The sequence below is a fragment of the Zonotrichia leucophrys genome, chromosome 2, assembly GCF_028769735.1.
Source record: "Zonotrichia leucophrys gambelii isolate GWCS_2022_RI chromosome 2, RI_Zleu_2.0, whole genome shotgun sequence".
NCBI lineage: Eukaryota > Metazoa > Chordata > Aves > Passeriformes > Passerellidae > Zonotrichia > Zonotrichia leucophrys.
In genome coordinates this window covers 15,830,402-15,850,720 of record NC_088171.1, presented here as the reverse complement: position 1 = coordinate 15,850,720, position 20,319 = coordinate 15,830,402, and the positions used below count along the sequence as shown (strand labels likewise).

General features: G+C 39.6%; 1 protein-coding gene across 10 annotated transcripts in view; it reads right to left on the bottom strand.

The window, feature by feature from the left end:
* The window catches only part of ZNF438 (zinc finger protein 438), a 52,907-nt gene extending 33,029 nt beyond the window's left edge, over window positions 1-19,878 (bottom strand). For 4 of the 10 annotated variants that reach the window (XM_064704012.1, XM_064704021.1, XM_064704020.1 and 1 more), the window contains exons 1-3: window positions 19,832-19,878; window positions 17,713-17,794; window positions 17,191-17,244 (exon numbers count right to left, since the gene is read on the bottom strand). The gene's annotated coding sequence lies outside the window, so the exon portion shown is untranslated. Of the gene's footprint in view, window positions 1-5,547; window positions 5,584-17,190; window positions 17,245-17,712; window positions 17,795-18,334; window positions 18,353-19,511; window positions 19,613-19,650; window positions 19,792-19,831 lie in introns of those variants that run through there. The other 6 variants (XM_064704016.1, XM_064704013.1, XM_064704014.1 and 3 more) reach the window with 6 other exon arrangements.
* Between the last annotated feature and the right edge of the window lie 441 nt (window positions 19,879-20,319).

The following is a 20,319-nucleotide window of genomic DNA, read 5'->3' as shown; positions in this document are numbered from 1 at the left end:
ACTAAGCTTCTGTACCCTTCAAGAACATCCTCTATATTTAAAGAACTCCATTGTACTCTACTGCCCACAGATTTTTATTAATAACTTTACCTCCTTAATCTCCTGTCTCCAGCCCATACAGGGCTTGCCATCATCAGCTCCCCATTCTTTAAAACTGGATTGCTTCACTCCCTTCCTTACCTTGTTTCAACCAAACAAATCATGTTTCCTAAGAGAAGAATTGTTCTGGGAGTAACTAAATGAACAAGTAGGTGTCAAGCAAGTGACATTTTTATGCTCAAGTACTCCTTGTTTTTAAGTCTACTCTTCTTTTAAAGATTAAAGCCGGAGGTATGTGCATGCAGAACTTGTTCTTGGCTCCCAACCTGCAAAATTAGATGACAGCTCCTAACACACCTGCTCTATTTATTCTACATGCCTCGGAAAGAATAACCTATACAGAAGACAGAGTGGCTTTTATTTGTTTGAAAACTGTCAGATAGATGTAAAGAATTATTTTTGAAGCTTCAAAAATTGATTAGTGGCCAAGTGATTTATGAGCATAAGCTCCCAATACCTGCAACAGGCTGAATTCTCACAATTTTTCTTTACTGAATACAGAATGACTTTTAAGAAACTGCTCATCTTTCTAGGATCTGAATTACATTAAAAAGTCTCCAATATATTTTTTCAAATAAAAATACTGGCACAATACTACTCTACTTGCCTTCTGAATGGTGAGAACTGTTCAAGCGGGCAACAGAACATTTAATACACAAAACCACAGAAAAGTCTGTAAGGTTTTGCTATGACATTTCATTTTTCAGAGGTTCTCCAGTGAAGACTCATTGAACATGTTTTAACATACAAATTATTTCAGCCAGGTATAGTTTTCTTTACACAGCTGTGATTTGGTTTTTTAATCTATCATTTTGCTTTATCTCAAAAATTTGCACAAAATAGCAAAATATACAAGCCTAGACACAGAACATGGTATCTTTTAAGATTTAGATAAGGGTTTTAATATGGAAAGAACATTGCCAAGCATACTTCTGTAAAAACAAAAATCAATGCTTCCCTTGCAGCAAAGCAGAAAACCCTGAATATTATTTCTACCACATTCACTTCTGCTCTTCAAAGTCATTCACCTTTCACTAGTAGTGAAATAATGTAAGATCTGAGTTTGTAGTTTTGAGATGTGCACTGGGTGAATGCCAACAATCTGCATCGTCCTCTGTACCAAACACTGATTCATCCAGCTCAACTACTTCTTTTTAGGGCACTGGAAGGGAGGAGGGGACATTAAAAATAATGGTGATAAGTGCCAAAGACATTTTGCACTTTTCTTCTAAGCTATTTCTGATCTGTGTGAATTCACTTGCTGCATGCAGGCCTCATGGCCCATACCATGTAAATGTCAATGATCATGCCACAAGTCAGAACTGAATTAACCTTAAAAATGAAACACAAAATTGCAGTGACAAAGAGTTCCCCTCAAACCCACAGTCCTGTGATGAATCTAAAAACATAAGTATTTCCATTGATGACAGTTACCTTCAAAGATACATAAGTAAATATTTTTTCAGGACTTCTGGCTATATATGTATTTAATTTGCAAGCATTTTTAAAACTGTTGACTGCAATAGCTGTAGCACCTACAGTATTCAAGTACCATGAAAATTCCCAGACTGGAAGCGAAATTAATTTTATACAGATGTAAGAACTGAGCTTAAGTTTCTGAAATGTAAAGTTTTGGATGGAAATTTTAGAAGAAGCCTCCAAAAAGTAAAAAATTTAGACAATATATATACATTTACCAGATGACAAAACATAACATTACTTATAGCATGAGAGCAGATGACAAGAACAGGACTCTTTTTCTACAGAAGAAACATATAATAAGGATAATAAGGATATAGTGTATTCTGTTTCCTAACATCTTTCAAATTGCTAAATACCTTGTAAGGTTCTCTGTTTTCCTGACTGCTAATCTAAAATCATAAAATTAAAAAGACTTAAAAATACAGAATCACAGAATCAGTCCCTGAGTTGGAAGGGACCAACAATGAGCAGAAGTCCAACTCCTGGCCCTGCACAGCACCACCCCCAAGGCACTCTGTGCCTGAGAGCATTGTACAAACACTTCTTGAATTCCATTGGGCTCGGTGCTGTGACCACTGCCCTGGGGAGCCTGTCCCAGTGCCCAGCCACCCTCTGGGTGAAGAACCTTTTCTGGATATCCAACCTAAACCTACCCTGACACAACCTCAGGCCATTCCCTCATGTCCTGTCACTGGTCACCAGAGCAGAGATCAGTGCCTGTCTCTCCTCTTCCCCTCACCAGACTGCAGTGAGGTCTCCCCTCAGTGTCCTCTCACCCAGGCAGAACAGACCAAGTGCTCTCAGCTGCTCCTCACAAGACTTCCCTTCAAGGCCCTGCTCCATCTTTGTGGCTCTCCTTTTTATGCTTTCTGACAGTTTTGTATCTGGGGGCACCCAGACCTGCCCCCAGCACTCAAGGTGAGGCTGCTCCAGTGCAGAGCAGAGCAGGACAATCCCTCCCTTGCCCTGCTGGCCACGCTGTGCCTGATGCCTCCCAGGACAGGGTTGGCCCTCCTGGCTGCCAGGGCACTGCTGGCTCAGGTTCAGCTTGCCATGGACCAGGACCCCAGGTCCCTTTCAGTAGCACAGCTCTCCAGCTCTCATTGCCCAGTCTGTCCATACATCCAGGGTTGCCTCATCCCAGGAAAAGAATTCAGCACTTTGCCTTTTGACTTTCATGTGGCTGGTGGTTACCCAGACCTCGAATCTGCTGAGATCTCTCTGCAGGGCCTCCCTGGAGTGCACCAGGCACAGCATGGCCAGCTGGGCAAGGGAGGGCATTGTCCCTCTCCACTCTGCACTGGCCCAGCCTGCCCTTGAAGCCTCTGCCGTTTTGAGCACTACAATACAAGAAAGACAAAGTTGTTATAAAGCGTAAAAAGGATGCTTTACCAAAATGTGAAGGGCCTTGAGGGGAAGCCGTGTGAGGAGTGGCTGAGGTCGCTTGGTCTGGAGAGACTGAAGGGAGACCTCACTGCAGTCTACAGTTTCCTCATAAAGATAAGGGGAGGGACAGGCACTGATCTCTTCTCTCTGGTGACCAGCGACAGGACCTTAGGGAATGGCCTGAAGGTGTGTCATGGAAGGTTTAGGCTCAATATTAGTAACGGTTCTTCACCCAGAGGGTGACTGGGCACTGGAACAGGCTCTCCAGGGAAATGTTCACAGCACCGAGCCTGCCAGAGGTGAAGAAGTGTTTGGACAATGCTCTCAGGCACAGGGTGTGACTCTTGGGGCTACCCTGTGAAGGCCCAGGAGCTGGACTTTGATGATCCTTGTGGGACCCTCCCAACTCAGGATATTCTGTGATTCTTTCTATGCACCAATGGGAAGCAACATAATTCATCAACATTTTAGCAGTACTTAAGACTCTGTCATATAGAGTTCAAGTCAATAAAAGCCATGGAGGTAAATGTGCCCTTAAAAATACAGTCCAGAGGAGCTCTGTGACTGAACAGCTTGTGAACACTGAAAGTGAGAAACCACTGCATTTGAAAACAAAGCGCCTTCAGTTCTACCAAACGTGCTGTTACACCGGATATGTGTTAAATTTGTTTACATGTTACTTTTTATAGCCAGTTCCAAACCGAGGCACTTAATCTATCCTTAGATAAGTAAAATGAATTAATTACTATCAAATCCTAGACACATTTATGCATTTTGTCACAACAGTAATTTACATGTCCTCCCTAAGAGAGAACAACTCTGAATATAAAAATACATTTGTCTGCATTGTCTGAAAGCTTAAAAGCTCTCCTAATTCAAATCATTCGTTATTTCTATAGCAGCTTGTTAAAACCAGAGCTTCTTTCTCTACACTAAATACACTTAAGGTTAGGTCCAATTCTTCCCTGCTCCACAACTATATGCATCACCTTGCCTCTAGTACATTACAGACGTGGAAGTCCACAAGAGTTTTATGTTAAATCACTAGATCAACATGGACACACACACAAAGGATAAACAGAACCACCTTACATCCTGTACGTGACTTCTACACAAAAAGCAAGAGGCAATTCACATAGACTCTGAAACCACAAATTTTTCATGGAAGAAAATTCATTACCACTCAGGGCACTTTCCACCATGAAGGTGAAATTCATAATAGAGAGTCTGGTTGGTTACATTCCAAGTATTTTACAAAACAAATTCAAAACAGGTTACCTTTAATTACAAAACAGTGAGTAATTCTTCTCTGCCTTCATCTAAGCAGAAGCAAAATTAAACAGGTAAAGTGAATGGCAAGATGAACTATACATCCTGTTAGATGGAAAACAGGCCTCAGGAGGGTTTGCCCCTCAACTAAATCTAAATTCATCAGTGTTTTCATAACTTATAGTCAAAAGCTGCTTTGGAAAAAAAAAAGCTTTAACCAAAGTATTACCCTGCTGCACAGAAGCCTATCATGCTCGCAATATGCTGAACACATAACCAAGTGGATATGCAAAGGTAAACTCACTTCATACAAAGTGTTCTAACAAATCCCAAGTATCTGAAGATGACAAGCAGGCCACAATAAAATGACTATGTAACTGGAAATTACAAGCAGCATCCTTTTCTGACCAGTTACACTCACCTAGTGCTTCATGGTTTTTTTCACATAACTACTCGATAAATACTTTATGCCAGGACTGGATTTCTCTGTGTTGAATAATACCCCATAAGAACATCGGGTTCAACAACAAAACCAGACAGATCTGACAGCCATATTCCCAGTTACATGATGGAAAATGCAACTAAGAACTGGACAGCATACTGACTGCATTGCAATTGTAACTAAGGCATCAAGTTTAAGACTTCCTAAAAAGATTAAATACATTTTCATTAAAATATATTCTTCCTATCTTTCACTAGCATAGCAGCACAGTCAACAACACACATGCAAACTATTTTAATTTCTATTTATATAGTAACGCACAGACATTGGCATGCATGAGAATTAAATAAGGGCTCAAATTGATACAATTTATTACCTACAAAGCATTTTCTTCCAGGTATGACCATATAATCCCATTCAGCTCACAGTTACACATTCATAAGACTTCAGTCAGTTACTGGGAACACTTCTGAGTATCCGTGCTGCAAGTACAATAATACAGCTAAACAGAATTACCTGCAGCCTGAGAATTTCACAAAGCAGCTAATTAAGTTAGTAAGACTAGGATTATGACAGAAAAGTTACGTATAACACAATAATAAGATAATGAGATTGCTCTTAACTAAAGTATCAAAATTCAGGCTACTTCTTGAACCAACAGAGCACAGAACCTCAAACTACTTTCTCTGACATTGTCAGTAAAAAAAAAAACAAAAACAAAAACCAAACCAACCCAACATTCACTAATGTCAATGTATCAGCACATTACAACTCCTCACACCCAAAAAAACCCTGCCATCACAACCTTTCATCTTTCTTGGCACTGTGAGAAAACAGCATAAAGGTCATGGAAAACAAACTTCACTCACATTCTTACAGGTGTCTCCTCCACTTTAAAGCTGAAGAGCAGCACAGAAAACCTTTTGGTGCCTTTGCAGAACAGAACACTTCAGTTCCCACACCTCTGAAGTCAACATTTTTCAGTAGTATACAGTCACTTCTATTTAAAAACAAAATAATACCTTGGGTTTATTGTTTATATACTAAAACTGAAAATCAGAAGAAGCACAGGATAACTGAACTATGTAAGAAAGACAGAACTGAGTAAGATTCTGCGTTTTTTTATTTTTAATATGCTGCTACTGCAAAGAATTCAAAAGAAAAGATTCCTGAAGGCTCAGCTAAGTAGTTCTACATTCAAACAAGCTTAAAAAGATTTGCCAATTATATGGCCAAAAGTAAAAAGCTACAGTCAAAATCTTTTTTATATCATAACCTATTTTCCAAATGTATTAAGAAAAAAATAATCTTCAATGTGAACTCGCAGTCATTCAACCAAGATTCAGCAAATTCTTAACCCACACACTTGATTTGTGATGTATTTTGGCTGCTAATTCTGACTCTGAAAGAGTGATGTGCTACCTTATTATTATTTTTTAAAAGATTTCTCTTGGGATTGCAGAGCAAAGCAATGAGTATGTAGCCTATCTTCCACAGGAAGGAGAGATTTTTATCCTCAAAAACAGGAGGTTCGCCCACATGATCACCTGGGACAAACTTGGCCAGTGCAAGCAGGCTAGAAGGTTATAGGAGCCTGGGAATGTTTAACATCAAGAAAGTAATTACAGCCCAGCAAGATCAGAAGGAATTACACAGGAAATGTGAACAGTAACCCTTTCCTGCCAAAAGAAATCATGAAAAAGTGAGCTCTCAGCTGCCAGACTATAAGGCTGCACAAACCAATTGCAAAATGCAGGAATGGAAAAAACACTACATATTACCAGATTATAAATTCCCAACGATGTGATAAAGCTACACCTACATGAAAAGAACAAAACCCCTGGTCTTTCTTCTTGCCATGTATATGCAGTATAATTAAAGCCCAGAAGAAACATGAAAAAGCTGCAAACAACACACAAGAATGGTCAGTTGTCTCTTCTGGAATTTTCTTTTAAATTTATGCTGACCAAACAGTGTTCCCTCTAGAAGATGGTCAAATATCTTGTTCTTATTTAGTCAAGAAAATATGTAGGGCATTATTCAAGCAAGACTGCTAACTCTCTCAGTTACCTGTTTCATAAAAATTAATCTCCCAAATTCTGAAATAAACCCTATAATTCAGCAGAATGGGCTCAAAATACTTCATGCATTTGCTGGTGAAACAATCTCTATTCTCTAGGGACATGGGGGGATTTGAGTGACCTGATTGGAGTTCAGGCAGGTTAGAAAGCCTTCAAGTGTGATATTGCAAGGTGAACAGCGATCACACTCCTGTCCTTCACACAGAACTGGGATCCATTTTAGTGAGAGATTTTTTCCTAAGCTACTCAATAAGGAAAACAGCATTCCTTAGAATCTACCAAGACCGAATGCTGTACATGACCCCAGTCAGATAAGAGATGAGCAATAAAGCAACCAAGCACTACTGTTTTTATTAATTTATTGATTAAAATTACCATAAACATATCCTCATTAAACAAAAATATGCTCCTCCAAAATTAGTCCTAGTGTTTTACCTGCTCTACTGAAAAATGAGGTTAAAAGATACTTTTACAATTAAAAAAAGAATCAGTGAATTACCTTATTTAAGCAACAGACTTCTTTGGCTGTTCTTAAAATTACAAATCAGAACAGTATCATGACACATTGCAGCGCCAAAACCAGTGTATCACTTTAGCTTCTTCCCTTCCAACCTTGTAACACAGGTGTTCCCCTCTACCTTCCTTTACTACCAAAGCCTTTCTTTTCTCATCTCTTCTGTTGGATTAAGTTTTGTTTCCTTTTCCTTGCCTTCACATCTAAGGTGGGTGGGATTTTGCCATCACTAAAGCCATATGCACAACCAATTCCTGCACAGCTGAAGTCTACTCAGCTACCTGCTCAGTGGAATCTCTAAATAAATAAAATCAAAGGACAAAAAAAGAAGAAAATACAAAAGCAGCACATGAGAATTTCAACTACAGGTATGCAAATAGGGCAGAGACAGCACATTAAAGAACCAACAAGGACAAGAAGTAATTGCTGACATTACAGCCTGCACAAGTAACCATAACTCCCATTCTTCAGGAGATAAAACTGAAACATGAAACAATTATATTTTCTATTCTTTTACTGCGATGGAAGCTGAAAAGAGACAAGCACTGTGACCTCACTCTGGAGACAAAGTTCCATCTTCTCCTGCACTGAACTTAATCCCACTTCTAAGGGTTGGTGATTTGCAAAAATAAACTGAACTAGCTTTCCCAGTCAATACACGTTCTTCAAAGATTAAAGTCACTGCTCCTAAATTTGTCTGTCTCCACAGCAGATTAAAGATTTAGCAGTACAATATTCATACAAGATGTTAGCCAAAAAAGCTGCAGTAGTGGATGAGCCACTAGCTTTTCAATAGCTATAAATGCAACATGAATCTATCCACAGCAGATAAACTGTGTTCTGTTTGTTTATCAGTCAGAAAAAAACATTTCAGTACTGTTGCAAGATATCCTATTTTCAAAGGACTTGTACATGGGAAGCAAAAGTACTCCCAGTGACACTGTGTGGTTTTTTTCAGTTCAATGTGTTTAAAACCACAGGCTATTTTGAGCCAGGTGAGCTGACTGCAGCCTGTCAGAAGGCAGGAGCTGCCTACAAGGGCTATTACTGTGCAAAGGCGTTGGTGGCACAGCCACGGGAAGGGTTCCCTGCACCTCTCAGTGTAGGCAGCACGTCAGAATCTGAGCATTCCTCTCATGAGGAATCTGCCACTGACTCATCTGCTGCACCCTGCAGCAGCACTGTGGCTCACAGCACTGGGCACTGCACAGGATTCCTTTGCAAATTGACATTTTCCACCTGGCCACATCTGCTCTTTGTGAAACCTCTGCAGAATTCGTATTTGAAAACTCATAGGAGTTGAACCCAGTGATCCTTGTAAACCCCTTCCAACTCAGGATATTCCACAATTCTAGTGTACCACTGCAAGTAATGCTCTTTAATTGGGAGATTACAGGCACTCATTTCTAGAAAGAAATGTAATCAACTTTAAAATCCTTAAAGTAAAAAATGTCCTATTTTGGGCCTGTGAAACCACTTTGTAATGAAAAAGTGAATTCCAAAGATGCTATCTTTGAAAATTACTATACTTCTAAATACCGTTATTTGTAATATGACTAGAAATAGAATAGAATAGAAATGTAAAACTTCCTCTTTTGGGGACATCTACAATCAGCCAACCTAACATGAATTAATATTCCCACCCAGTGCCTTCCTTACTGCAAGTATACACATTAAACATTTTGTCCTTCCCAATCCAGAGAAGCTTTCTAAAGATAATTACCAAAAACTGAATTATCAGGTAACTACACCAGTGACACACAAGCCTTGGAGAGAGAGAGGCCAGTAAAGAAAACCTGAAACCATTCTCTGTAAATATCCTCCATCAGACAAGCATGGCTTTTCTCTCTCAACCATTACTAATACCTATGAATTCTTTAGGTTTATTCATTAATTTTGCAATTGTTAATTAATATCTTGGAAATGGTCTTTCTAGTGTTTCATGTTTGAAATAATATGAAGAGAATTCAAATAAATAGTTTTCATTATTGAACACTTTAAAACATAATTCCACTTTGACAAAAAAAAGGCTCACATGCCCAAGTTAATTACATCTCTCATCACTGAAATCCCTCAGGGTTAAATAAGGCTCAGGATACTAAGCCTGTTCTAGTCGCCTGATGGAATACTTGCAATAGTCTATAGGTACAGACCACTTTACAAATTATTTTTTTACATTTTGTTTTCTAGGGGAAAGATGCTTTACAAATTACCATCAATACATTATTCTTTTTCCTTGACTTGCATTTTTTGATGATGGTCAAATTAAAACACATTATTCCACAACTATGGGAATAATAGTTGTGGAATAATGGGTTTGAACTAAATGTATAACTAAGATTTTATATTTTTTATTTTTTTGCTTTTCCAAAATGAACAGCTTCCTAGAATAGGAAGAGACTTAACCAGAGCAAACCAGTAGTATATTCAGGAGTTTCCATCAATTTTGTTAGCGTTATTATTATTCTTAGGAATTTTCATGCTTCTCAAAATTGCTGATCAGCTAAATCTTTCAAAGGTACCTATATTTCTGTAAGTGTAGAATAATTTTAAAATTTAAATAGAAAAGCAGGTTTGGTCCACCTTAATCTTGAACATGAGCAAAGCTTTCTTTCAAAACTGAACAGAAATTTCACTTTCCAATAGGCAGCAATATTTCATACCAAATATTTGAAGATTTTTAGATGCAAAAAACACCTTCAAAACGGTTTCAAAACTTTTGCAGTGAATTAGATCAATTAAACCTTAGTAACACCCTAGACCAGCTCTCAGAGAGCTACCCAGCTATACCCAGCTATCTTCAAACCATGCTAGTACATTAATGTAGGTTTGATGCTTGCATGAAATCATTAAAGAGAAATAAAACAGGTACAACCTTGATCTAGCCAAAACACTCTACAGTTTCATGCTTCTTTTGAAGTAAAACCTTATCATGTAAAAGAAATCTTACAAATACTTAATTACTTAAATCCTCTAGAACACACTCTTTAAATACAGAATCCAAAACATAACCATTTTCCTAACTTTTTTTAATGTGATCACAAAGTCTTTCTGACACAAAGAAATTTGACAACCAAGTGAAAAATAGCTGTAAGAAATTAACTTCAGGGCAAACATAAATGATGCTAATCAAACATACCAAAACTGTTAGTTTTACCGGCTCACCTTAGGCAGCACATGCTCTAAACTGGTCAGAGGTGAAAAATCCTGCACTGGACTAGACTGTCTGAAAAACCTTCCCAGCAGCTGTTGATCAAACCTGGCTTCCTTATCTTTAAAGAAGTCCAAAAGGCTTCACTCAATACTCTTGGAGCAGCTCTGACCACAATTATCCCCAAGCCTGTCACTTTCAAGTCACTGAAACTAGCTGTCTAACCAAGAACCTCAACATGCTACAGCCAACAGGCAAGTTAGTCCTGTGTTCTTTTAGCAGTGCACTGACATTTTTCTTCAACAAAAGACATAGGAAGGTTTGTTCTCAAACCTGAACAGCAGCACACTCTGCCCAGCACTTTACAAAGGAGAATAGAGCATGCACATTATATACCTTACACATATGATGCTTCTCTCAAGTGACCCCACTATGCTAATTGCTTTTCAAAGTCAGACTTCATATCCTTCCTAAATGCATAATAACATATATTCCTTTTATTTCAAATCTCATCTCCCCAGCAAATTATAAGAGCTAGACAAGACTTCAGCTTCAGCACCAGAAGACTCAAAGCAGCAGTCAACGTGGTTTACTAAAACACTATTACAACATCACTGAGTACCATCTCAAGGAAAAGTACATTTATTACTGTTCTCCCCTCTAGATCACTGTGTAAATAAAACTCATTCCTCACAGAAAAAAAAAAAATTCCTCCAGAAATTATCAAGTACATCATTCTACACATACAAAAACAGAGAATTGGCAATTTTCAAATACAGCAACATGCAATCAAAATTATGTAAATATGACATAAATTACATCATGTTTATGTTTCTATAAACTATACCGTGGCAATATATACTCTTGCAGTGCAAGTAGGTTGTGAATGAAAAACAAAGATGTGAGAAAGAAAGACAAACAAGCAATCAGGCTGGTAACTAACAAACTGCACCAGGTATTTTCAGAAATGGCCCTCAATGAGGTTAAGATTTAAAGAAAGAAGAAGCCACCACTGACTTTCAGAGCATAACATTAAGGTACAAAAGTGAAAAGAAATAATCCAAAGCAAGAAATTTCTCCAGGATCCCACATACATCTGGGACACACCTGATTATGTAAAGAATGGCAACATGCAGCAGTGGCTTTTAAATATGTATTTTTCAAGTAGTGACAATCCAGAATAGCAAAGTTTACGTTTCAGATGTTCCTACTCTAAATAATGTTTAAAAGTTGACTGTTACTTTAGACTTATCATCCCTGGCAGAGTACCTCTCAGTTAAGAAGTTTTTCTGCCTTGACAGGGGAATTCCATTTCTAGGATTCACGCAGAGAAAATGTTTCAGTATAAATCGTGGCTATTCTAAGCCAGGAAAATGTCCCACGGATTGCTAAGTTACCATGCTTCAGGCAAGTTCCCTGTAATTAAGGTATCAATTATAATTTCACAGGCATGTTTTATTTTATAAATAAACTCTGTTTTCATAATTTGAGCTGTGGGAAAGAATGTCTGCGTCAGTGCATCAACCCTTGCAGCACAGCAAGTTTTGAACTGCAGGCCAGCTCCAAATGCTATAATCTGGATTCTAGCATGGAAAAAATAGGAGGAAGATTTCCCTCTCACCCCCAAATTCCCACAAGCCTTCTGTATTTTTTTATTCCTGTCATGGCATCTCCATGACATCTGCTCTTTGCTGCTCTAGAGCCAAATACAACAAATTTAACTCAATCTGCTGCTAAACACACCAAAAGTAAAAACTGCAGCCTGCACTAAACAGAGAGAAAAGGGCATTTAAGTGGGAATGAGAAAAAGCCTACTCTGCAGTCTTTTCCTGTTGAACACTACTCCTGATGCTTTTATCACAGAGTTTTATATTTGAGTTTGATAGAGACTGAAAGCAAACAGTTTCTAGGACTTGAACCATGCCCAGAGAAAAGACTGGCAAAGCGACAAGCATGCTCATTTAATTAAGATACCCCCACTGCTATTTTTATGACTTTTTACATACTTGCTGGGAGTTGGCAGGCTGACACAGAAGGCCAGCGTTAGCTCATTTCATCCTCCCAAAATATTCCATCACTAGGTACAGAACAAACTTGTGTACTGACTCCAATTAAATTACTGCAGGAACACCAACTTCATGCACGAGCCCAGGCAACAGAAAAATCAAAGCTGAACAGAGCAGTGTCTCACAAGTAGCAAGTCACACAAAAAACTGGCCTACATAAATTCTTTCCAATTTCATGAGGAGCCTGATATTAATCCCCAAAACCTCTTCTCCAATATCTACAAGAGAAACAAAGTAAATCAGTGCACTCTACAAAAGGAACTAGATAAATTACCTAGTGGGTGTCTCACCTAGATATAACCCAATACAGGGAAAGAGAACAAATTAGTGAGATGCTGTAACTCTTTCTCCCATAAACAAACTAGGGACAGACTTAATTCCTTCACTTACACCACCAACACACGGTTTTTAGATGAGCTTTATTAAAAATCATGATAGAAAAAATAATTTTGCAAGTGACAAAAAGATGAGGGATTATATTCTTTAAGGAGAAAAGGTAACCTGAGCCTGTGTAAATATTCTTGCACTCTAACTCATTCAATTTCATTAGAATTTTTCTAAATTAAAATTATCCCTAGACTGCAGAGCTCAGTCTTACCAGTTTATTAAGAAATAGATCCTCTCTCAAGTTTCCTTTTTCACTTTGTCACCCGAATTTCACAGAATGTCCCCTTATTCTTAGAGCATGAACCAAAAAATCAACAGCTTTTGAGTTACTTCTCAAACCATTCATCTTCCCGTGTACTTGCGTTATACTACTTCATATTCACTGCCTTTCAAAGGCTAAACAATCTCTTATTTTTTTCCAATTTATCTTTATAAAAGCCAATTTCCATCCCCACAGATTCCTTTTTTAGACTCTTCACTGATTCCCTTCTTCTCTACATCCTTTTTAGAGGCATCCAGCACCACATCCACTGTGATGGCATGCCAGGAAGATACTGATTTTTAGCACAGCATTTTATACTCCATCACACTTTGTTTAGTTTGATTGCAAGTATGAACACAGGTATGAGAAGTAAAGAGAAGAAACAAGATTTTTAATCCACAGTCCCCTACTTTGAGTATGTGGCATTACTGACACGCCAAGACATCATTTGGGGCCAGGCAGTCTTTGCTTTTTTGTCCTTCAGCATAATTTATTCTTTGTAACTCACCAATTACAGACTGCAAATCTTTCTCATTTGCCTATCAGGGCACCCTCCCAGAAAGAAAATCACTGGTTTACAGGAGAACACAAACACACACTAAGCAAAGGTAACTGCCCAGGACTGTTTGCTTTTAGGTCTTCAATAAGGAACCAAGCGTGCTTTGGCACAAAAACAAGTCAGTTTTTCAAAGCGTAGGTCTGCTGCATTTTTTACTAAAACTGTAATAAAAGAGATAAATCATACTATGGAGGACAAGAATATTCTGCATCCTACTTACTCTACCAGAACTATGGAAAATATATAACATCTCTGAATTAACTTCCTAAATACCATTAGATCTAATAGATACTATACCGGCCATTACAAGGTACAATCCAGCCAAAACTACAAAAAGTTTCCAAAAACACAATGCATTATATTTATAATTTGAAGATTTGAAATTACAACAGCCTATCACTATTTTTCTCTGGAAGCTAAAAAAAACAAGAGAATCTGTAAGACTTATTCTCTCAATGATGAACAATATTGTAAAGTTTGCTTAATATTGCTGTTTAGGGAAAAACAAAATAGAGCGATTGACCTGACTCTCTGTTCTTAAACACTCTGCTAAAAGAACAAACTATTTGTGCAAATAACAGAAACCAGCTGAAGGCATTTGGGTGGTCTCCATTTGAGTCCTGTAATATAGAACAGTTCCTTTTTTCTAAATCCAATACTGATTTGTTTTCCTGCTTCAATAAAGCCTCAAAATCTGCTGATGACAAAAGCAACACAACCCAGTGAAGATCCATATTAATTTACTGCCAGGCTGCTAACTTCTAAGTGCTTGATCATCACACACAGAGTACTACGCTTACATACACAACAGGACTATGCAGGTTTCTATAGACTGATCCTTTTTCATTCCCTAACAGTATTTTGAGGGGTTGTATAGTTTTATCTTTAGGACACTGCACATGATTAGCAGAAACCAACATTGGGTAGGTCAGCTGTACTAACCTGTTTTCTAAAAACATGGATCTACCTTATTGCTCCACCAGCAGTTCTGTTTTGATGGAGCTGAAGAAGAGCAAAAACTGTCAGAACTTCATGCCTTGGTGTATGTAGCATTCTTTGAAAGGACACAGCCTGATATAAATGTGAGATCACACACCCTCACAATCAGCAGACTGCAGTCTCCCTTAGGAGGCCAACCAGTCATGGCCAAAAAATCCACCAAAATTAAGTTCTATGTCATTCAGCAGAAGACTGAAGTGTGCTCAAAACTATAAAATCAGTAAATTTTTTTGTAAAATCCCTATTTTCTACAGTTCATCCCAAATAACCACAAATATACATATAAGAGAAGTGGCAAAGAAGCACAGGTGTAACAGCAATGACATCAGTCTAAGCTGTAATTTTTTTTGTCACCATACATCACTTTCACAGTATTGGCCCAAAAGAAGAGACACAGTCCTTTGCAATTGTCCTTCACAGCTGAATAGTGCACCTTTGAGGGGTTTTTCGAGTTGGTTTCTGCTTTGGGGTCACATAAAACCATTAAATAATTCCTACAGACATTTCAGCATTCAGCTACTGGTATCAAAGGACTTCATGAAAAAGACTGAGTAGGGGAACACAGCTCTGACTGCTCTGCCACTCATACCTGAACAGCAAAAATATTCCCTGGAACTGTAACTTACAACCAAGCTAATATCCCAAACCAATTTCTGTGACAGATCCTAGTAAATCTCCCAGAAGTTGTTTCTTTCCCCCCAACTCCTTTACCCATCCAACAAATTATCCAAGCTGCTTTCCATCTTTTTAGGACCTGCAAATACCCAAGTGAGCCACAAGAACACTCCTGTCTCCCCAGCAACTTGCAGTGACTGAGGCTCTTCAGCAGGGCTGAGACAGCCCAGCTCTGAAGCTCACCACATGACCTCTTCTTGGCATTAACCATGACACTTTTTCTAAACCAACAATCCTGGGTTTACACTTTCTAAAAAACAATAAACTGCTAAGCCACAGAATGAAACATGATGCATACACAGAAATTAACATCCTATAGCAGCCTCTAAAAGTGAAAGTCACACTTCAAAAAAAAAAGCATGTTTATGATTCAATACTCCATAATTTTACTCTTTATACGATTCCATGAAAAAAAACCTCATTATTCTGCAAAAATAAAAGGTTAACCACAAATGGAGTGACCACAATGTATTACAATTCTGAAAGATGGACTGAGCTATTGATTACATTCTTTCCTTTCCATCTGTGCAACAATTCAAGGTGAACTAACAGCTAAGTACTAAACTTCTCCTGGCATGAGGACACCAGCCAGCTTCCCTTCAAATAAGGCTTCCAGTATTGCACAGCCTTCAAAAAGATGCAAGAAAAGAACCAAAGAGAAAAAGGACAGTGCACAGTTTAGGTGAGGAAAACATTCTTTCCTAAAATGGTAAAAGATCGAAGTGACAAAGCAAAGACAGTCTTTCCTTAATTGATGCCCTTTCACATCCTTGTTCAATACACAGCACAGTTCTACCACATTGAGGTTTATGGTGTTTTGATTATGTTCTTGATATCAACTGGAAGAGTTATCAGACTACAATGTATTGCTACACAAACCACACTAACTCTCCTAAAACATTCAATTCCACTATAAATACCCATGAAATCAGGCCTTTAAAAAAGTAATGCTTGAATACTGCTGACACTAGGTTTAATCAGCCAATTAGGGACAAACTAATACCAGAAAATACAGTACTATAGTACAATAAGTCAAAGACACAATTAGCAAATATCACACTTCATGATATTTGAATAGAATGGTTTTGACCCCGTTGTTCTGTGGTTTCATGAGGTGACAAGACCAACAAATACAATACAAAGACAACAGCATTCTCAAAATGCCCTTTTAAGCTGGCAGCAAGAATCTCTTTATTACATCAGCACAAGATGTAAAAAACAACTCACAGTTTTTATTTTTAAAATTAAAAAAAAAATTAAAAAATAAAAATCTCTGTAATATAATTTAATGGTGGTTACATTGTGAAGAAGTCTGTAATTCATTTAACTTTGACAAAAACATGCAAATATACTCCATGAGAAAGAGCTCAATTATTACTCAATCAGCACTGTTTCTCTTATTTGCCAGTGTTAGTCTTGTAAAAATAAGTGGTCATGTTTTAAATTTGTTTTTAAAAAATCTTTTTAAGTAAAACATGTTCTGGATCTCTGTAAGTGAATTAAAACACCAACATGAAGTATTAAGTCTTAGCAAATCAAGTCCATGTCTTGTCTTGACAGCAAATAAGGATGAGCATCAAAACATACTTTCCTGCTGCTGAACCACTAATATCTTTTATGGAAATTATAAAAACAATCAGTTTCACTGGAGTACAAGCCCAATGGAGTACACCCTCAATGACCTTAAAGAATTTCAAATGGGCAAATAAACAGCAACTCAAACACAGAGGCAAAAACTGTCTTTGTGTTCAGATGGACACAGAATCAAAACCTAAAACACTCTGTAAAGATATTACTGTAATCTTTCAACATACCCACCTTATTTGTCCTGCTGCTGCTATGACCAATGAAACGTTTCATCCATCTTAATTCCTATTTCAAGGAAATAAACAAACAAAAACAAAGTTCCAATATCTCGGGAAATATATTAGCAAAGGACAGAAAATCTATAATAGAAGAGATAAACATTTTAGGAAGCAGTAAATAAACAAGAATTCTAATAAAACATGTTTACCCACAATACAACAGCATCTCCTCTGAGGTATACCATACATTAACAGGACTTTAGACTAGAGTTTACAATAATAAATATCTGAATAAATATTGCTAAAATAATTGATGGAAGTTCATACATTTCTGATTTTAAAACTCTGAAGTTTCTTTAATTGCAACTGCAGCAGTATTTCCAGTCAGCTTCCAATCCAAGTTCTAAATTCAACACTTGGCTATTTCACTTTGACCCGACACCATCTACCTCCTTAGGTGGAAATAAATACATAAAACCATCACCAGTTTCATACAGACATTTAAAACATTAAATCACTTCTATAAATGTTTTACCTGTGCACATAAAAATGCTTGAAACAGTCCAAGTCACTGATGAAGAACACTCCTCCCACCTAGCACAACATAATCCTTGAACCTGTACATCAAAAACATATGTGTGACAATCACTACACATTTCTAAGGCTTCAGTGAGAAATTCAGAAATATCTCATATATGCTCTCCCCATCATTGCTAGTTCTGATATTCCCACTCACAAATAAGATGCAGGAAACATAAGAAACCAGTATTTTCTTCATTAAATGCTTTGAAAAACATTTCAATTATGACTTCAGCTATCCCAATCTACTTCTTTAACAGCCTGCTCAAAAGCTAAAAGCATTTGCATAGTGCTGGTTTTCTTCTGATCTTCCAGTTATCCTTACCCAAGAATATCTTTACAATTAAATGCTAAGAACAACAGATCATTATGAAAAATATTTTAAATACATGACTTGTCATACACTTTATTTCTCCATTTTCCTTTCTGCCTTTTGACAAACTCTAAGATGTAAAAAATCCAATTCTTCTAGCTACTGAAGCAGAAAAAAAATGCACTCATCTCTGATGTATTCTGCTTTACATAAAAGTAACTTTGAAAAAGACTGACTTAAACCATTACTAAAAATAACTACCTACAATCAAGTTATTGAAAAAACAAACAAAAGAACAGCTCCGTATTTTCACTGCTGAATAGTTCTGTGGGGAAAGAAACTGCAATAAACTACTGTGAAGCAAGGCAGCTGTGCGTTTACCCTGTTATCCCCCTTTCCTTTTTATTAAGGAATAATAACATGAAAGACCACTTTTAAAGGCATATTACAGGTTCAAATAAATTAGTACGAGAAAACTCAAGAATAAAATTAGCTTAACTATACAGAATTTAAGAGCTAGGCTGTTGATTGAGACTTTAATACACATTAAAAAGTTACAACAGTTATGTTGAAGAAGAAAAGAAGTGAGCACAAGACATACCACACCAATTTTAATTTAGGTATAGAACTAGACAAATCTTCCAACAAGAGTACGACTTTTGGTCAAAATAAATTGAAACAAGCCAATCTTTCATATTGTTTTAAATCTGCAACTCTGCAGACATTTGCAGAGTCTTTTAAAAACTTTTATGTGGCTTTAAAATGCTTCCCTCCTTGTATTATCTATGCCAGACACATCTGATCACTCGGAACCCAGGATTTGTTCCTGATGTCATTATTAAAAGTTCCAATGGATTCATAAGCCGACAGGCCTCAGTAAGCCGCACACAAACACTACACCCATTTACTGCATCCATTTCTGCAGCAACAGGACAAAACGCCTTTGGCCGTCAGTCCCTTCCAAACCGTGAGGAGCCCGAGAGGGCTGCGCATCGTATTTGTACTTTTATGGAAGCAACAGCACGGTTATGAAACATCGCTCAGGCCTGGAGTCAAGAGCGGGGCGCACAGCTCTGACTCACGCTGCCAGGACAGCACGGGAGCCAAAGGCTGCCCCAGAGCCTGGAGGCACCCACTGTCACCCCTCACCGAGCTCACGCTCTATGGCCACCACTGAAAAAGCGTGAGCTGTACAGGCAACCATCGTGACTTGTAGGAACCGGTCATACACGGCCTTTCTTTATTACAACACCAGCACCGCCAACGGCAGTCACGCCCTCTCGCATATTCCGCACCCGCGGGGCAGTGGCACCCCCGGGCCGGGGCTCTGGCACCCCCCGGGCCGGGGCTCGGGTGGCCCTGCTGGCCCAGAGCTCGCACGGCGCCCCCGGCCGAGCGCCGCAGGCCCCGCACCGCCGCTCCTGGGCGGGCCTCGCACACACCTCGGCGGCCCGGGGGACGCTGCCGAGCCCTCCGCGCCGCCCGGCGGTTCGGCCGAGCCGCGAGACCAGCCGTGTCGTACCGGGGCGAGCCAAGGGCCCCGCAGGCGCGGAGCTCCGGCGAGGAACCCCTCGGGCTCACCGAGTGAGGGCCGGAGGACGCGCCCGCCCCGCCGGGAGCCGCCACCCCTCCGCCTCTTGCTTCCCGGCCCCGCGCCGCCAGCCGGCTCCGCAGGCGGGCAGGGAGCGGGACAGCCGCGCCCCGGCGCCGCCCGCCCCCAGCCCGGGCCGCGGCCCCACCGCCGCGGGGGGAAGGAACTTACGAACACCCGCCGTGCCCGGTCCCGCCTCCGCGGCGCGGGGCGGCGGCGTCACCCCGCGGGAAGGCGCAGGGGCGGGGCCGCCGGCGGGCGGGCGCTGTCGGACCGAATGGGGCGGCGGGGCCGGGGCCGGGGCTGGGGCTGATTCTGCGCCCGGGCTTCGGCGGCGCTGCCCTGGGGATGCGGCGCTGTGGCCTCGGGCAGCGCTGTGCTGAGTGAGGCCTTCCCTCACCGTCCCAGGCAGCCACTGCTGGGTGGAAACTGCTCTCCCAGCCGGTCCCCGAAAGTGATGGTTGCCAGGCAGTGGGATAGGGGGGTTTTGGGGGACAAGGCAGAAAAAGGAATCTCTAAAAAATACAGGAATTGTGCTGGAAAATAAGCATAAGAGACTTGAAAGCACTGGGTCAGAGGGAGCGCAGATGTCTGAACATCAGCTGACCTGAATGGCAGTGGCTTCCAGGCCTGTATCAGCAATAGTGTGGCCAGCAGGA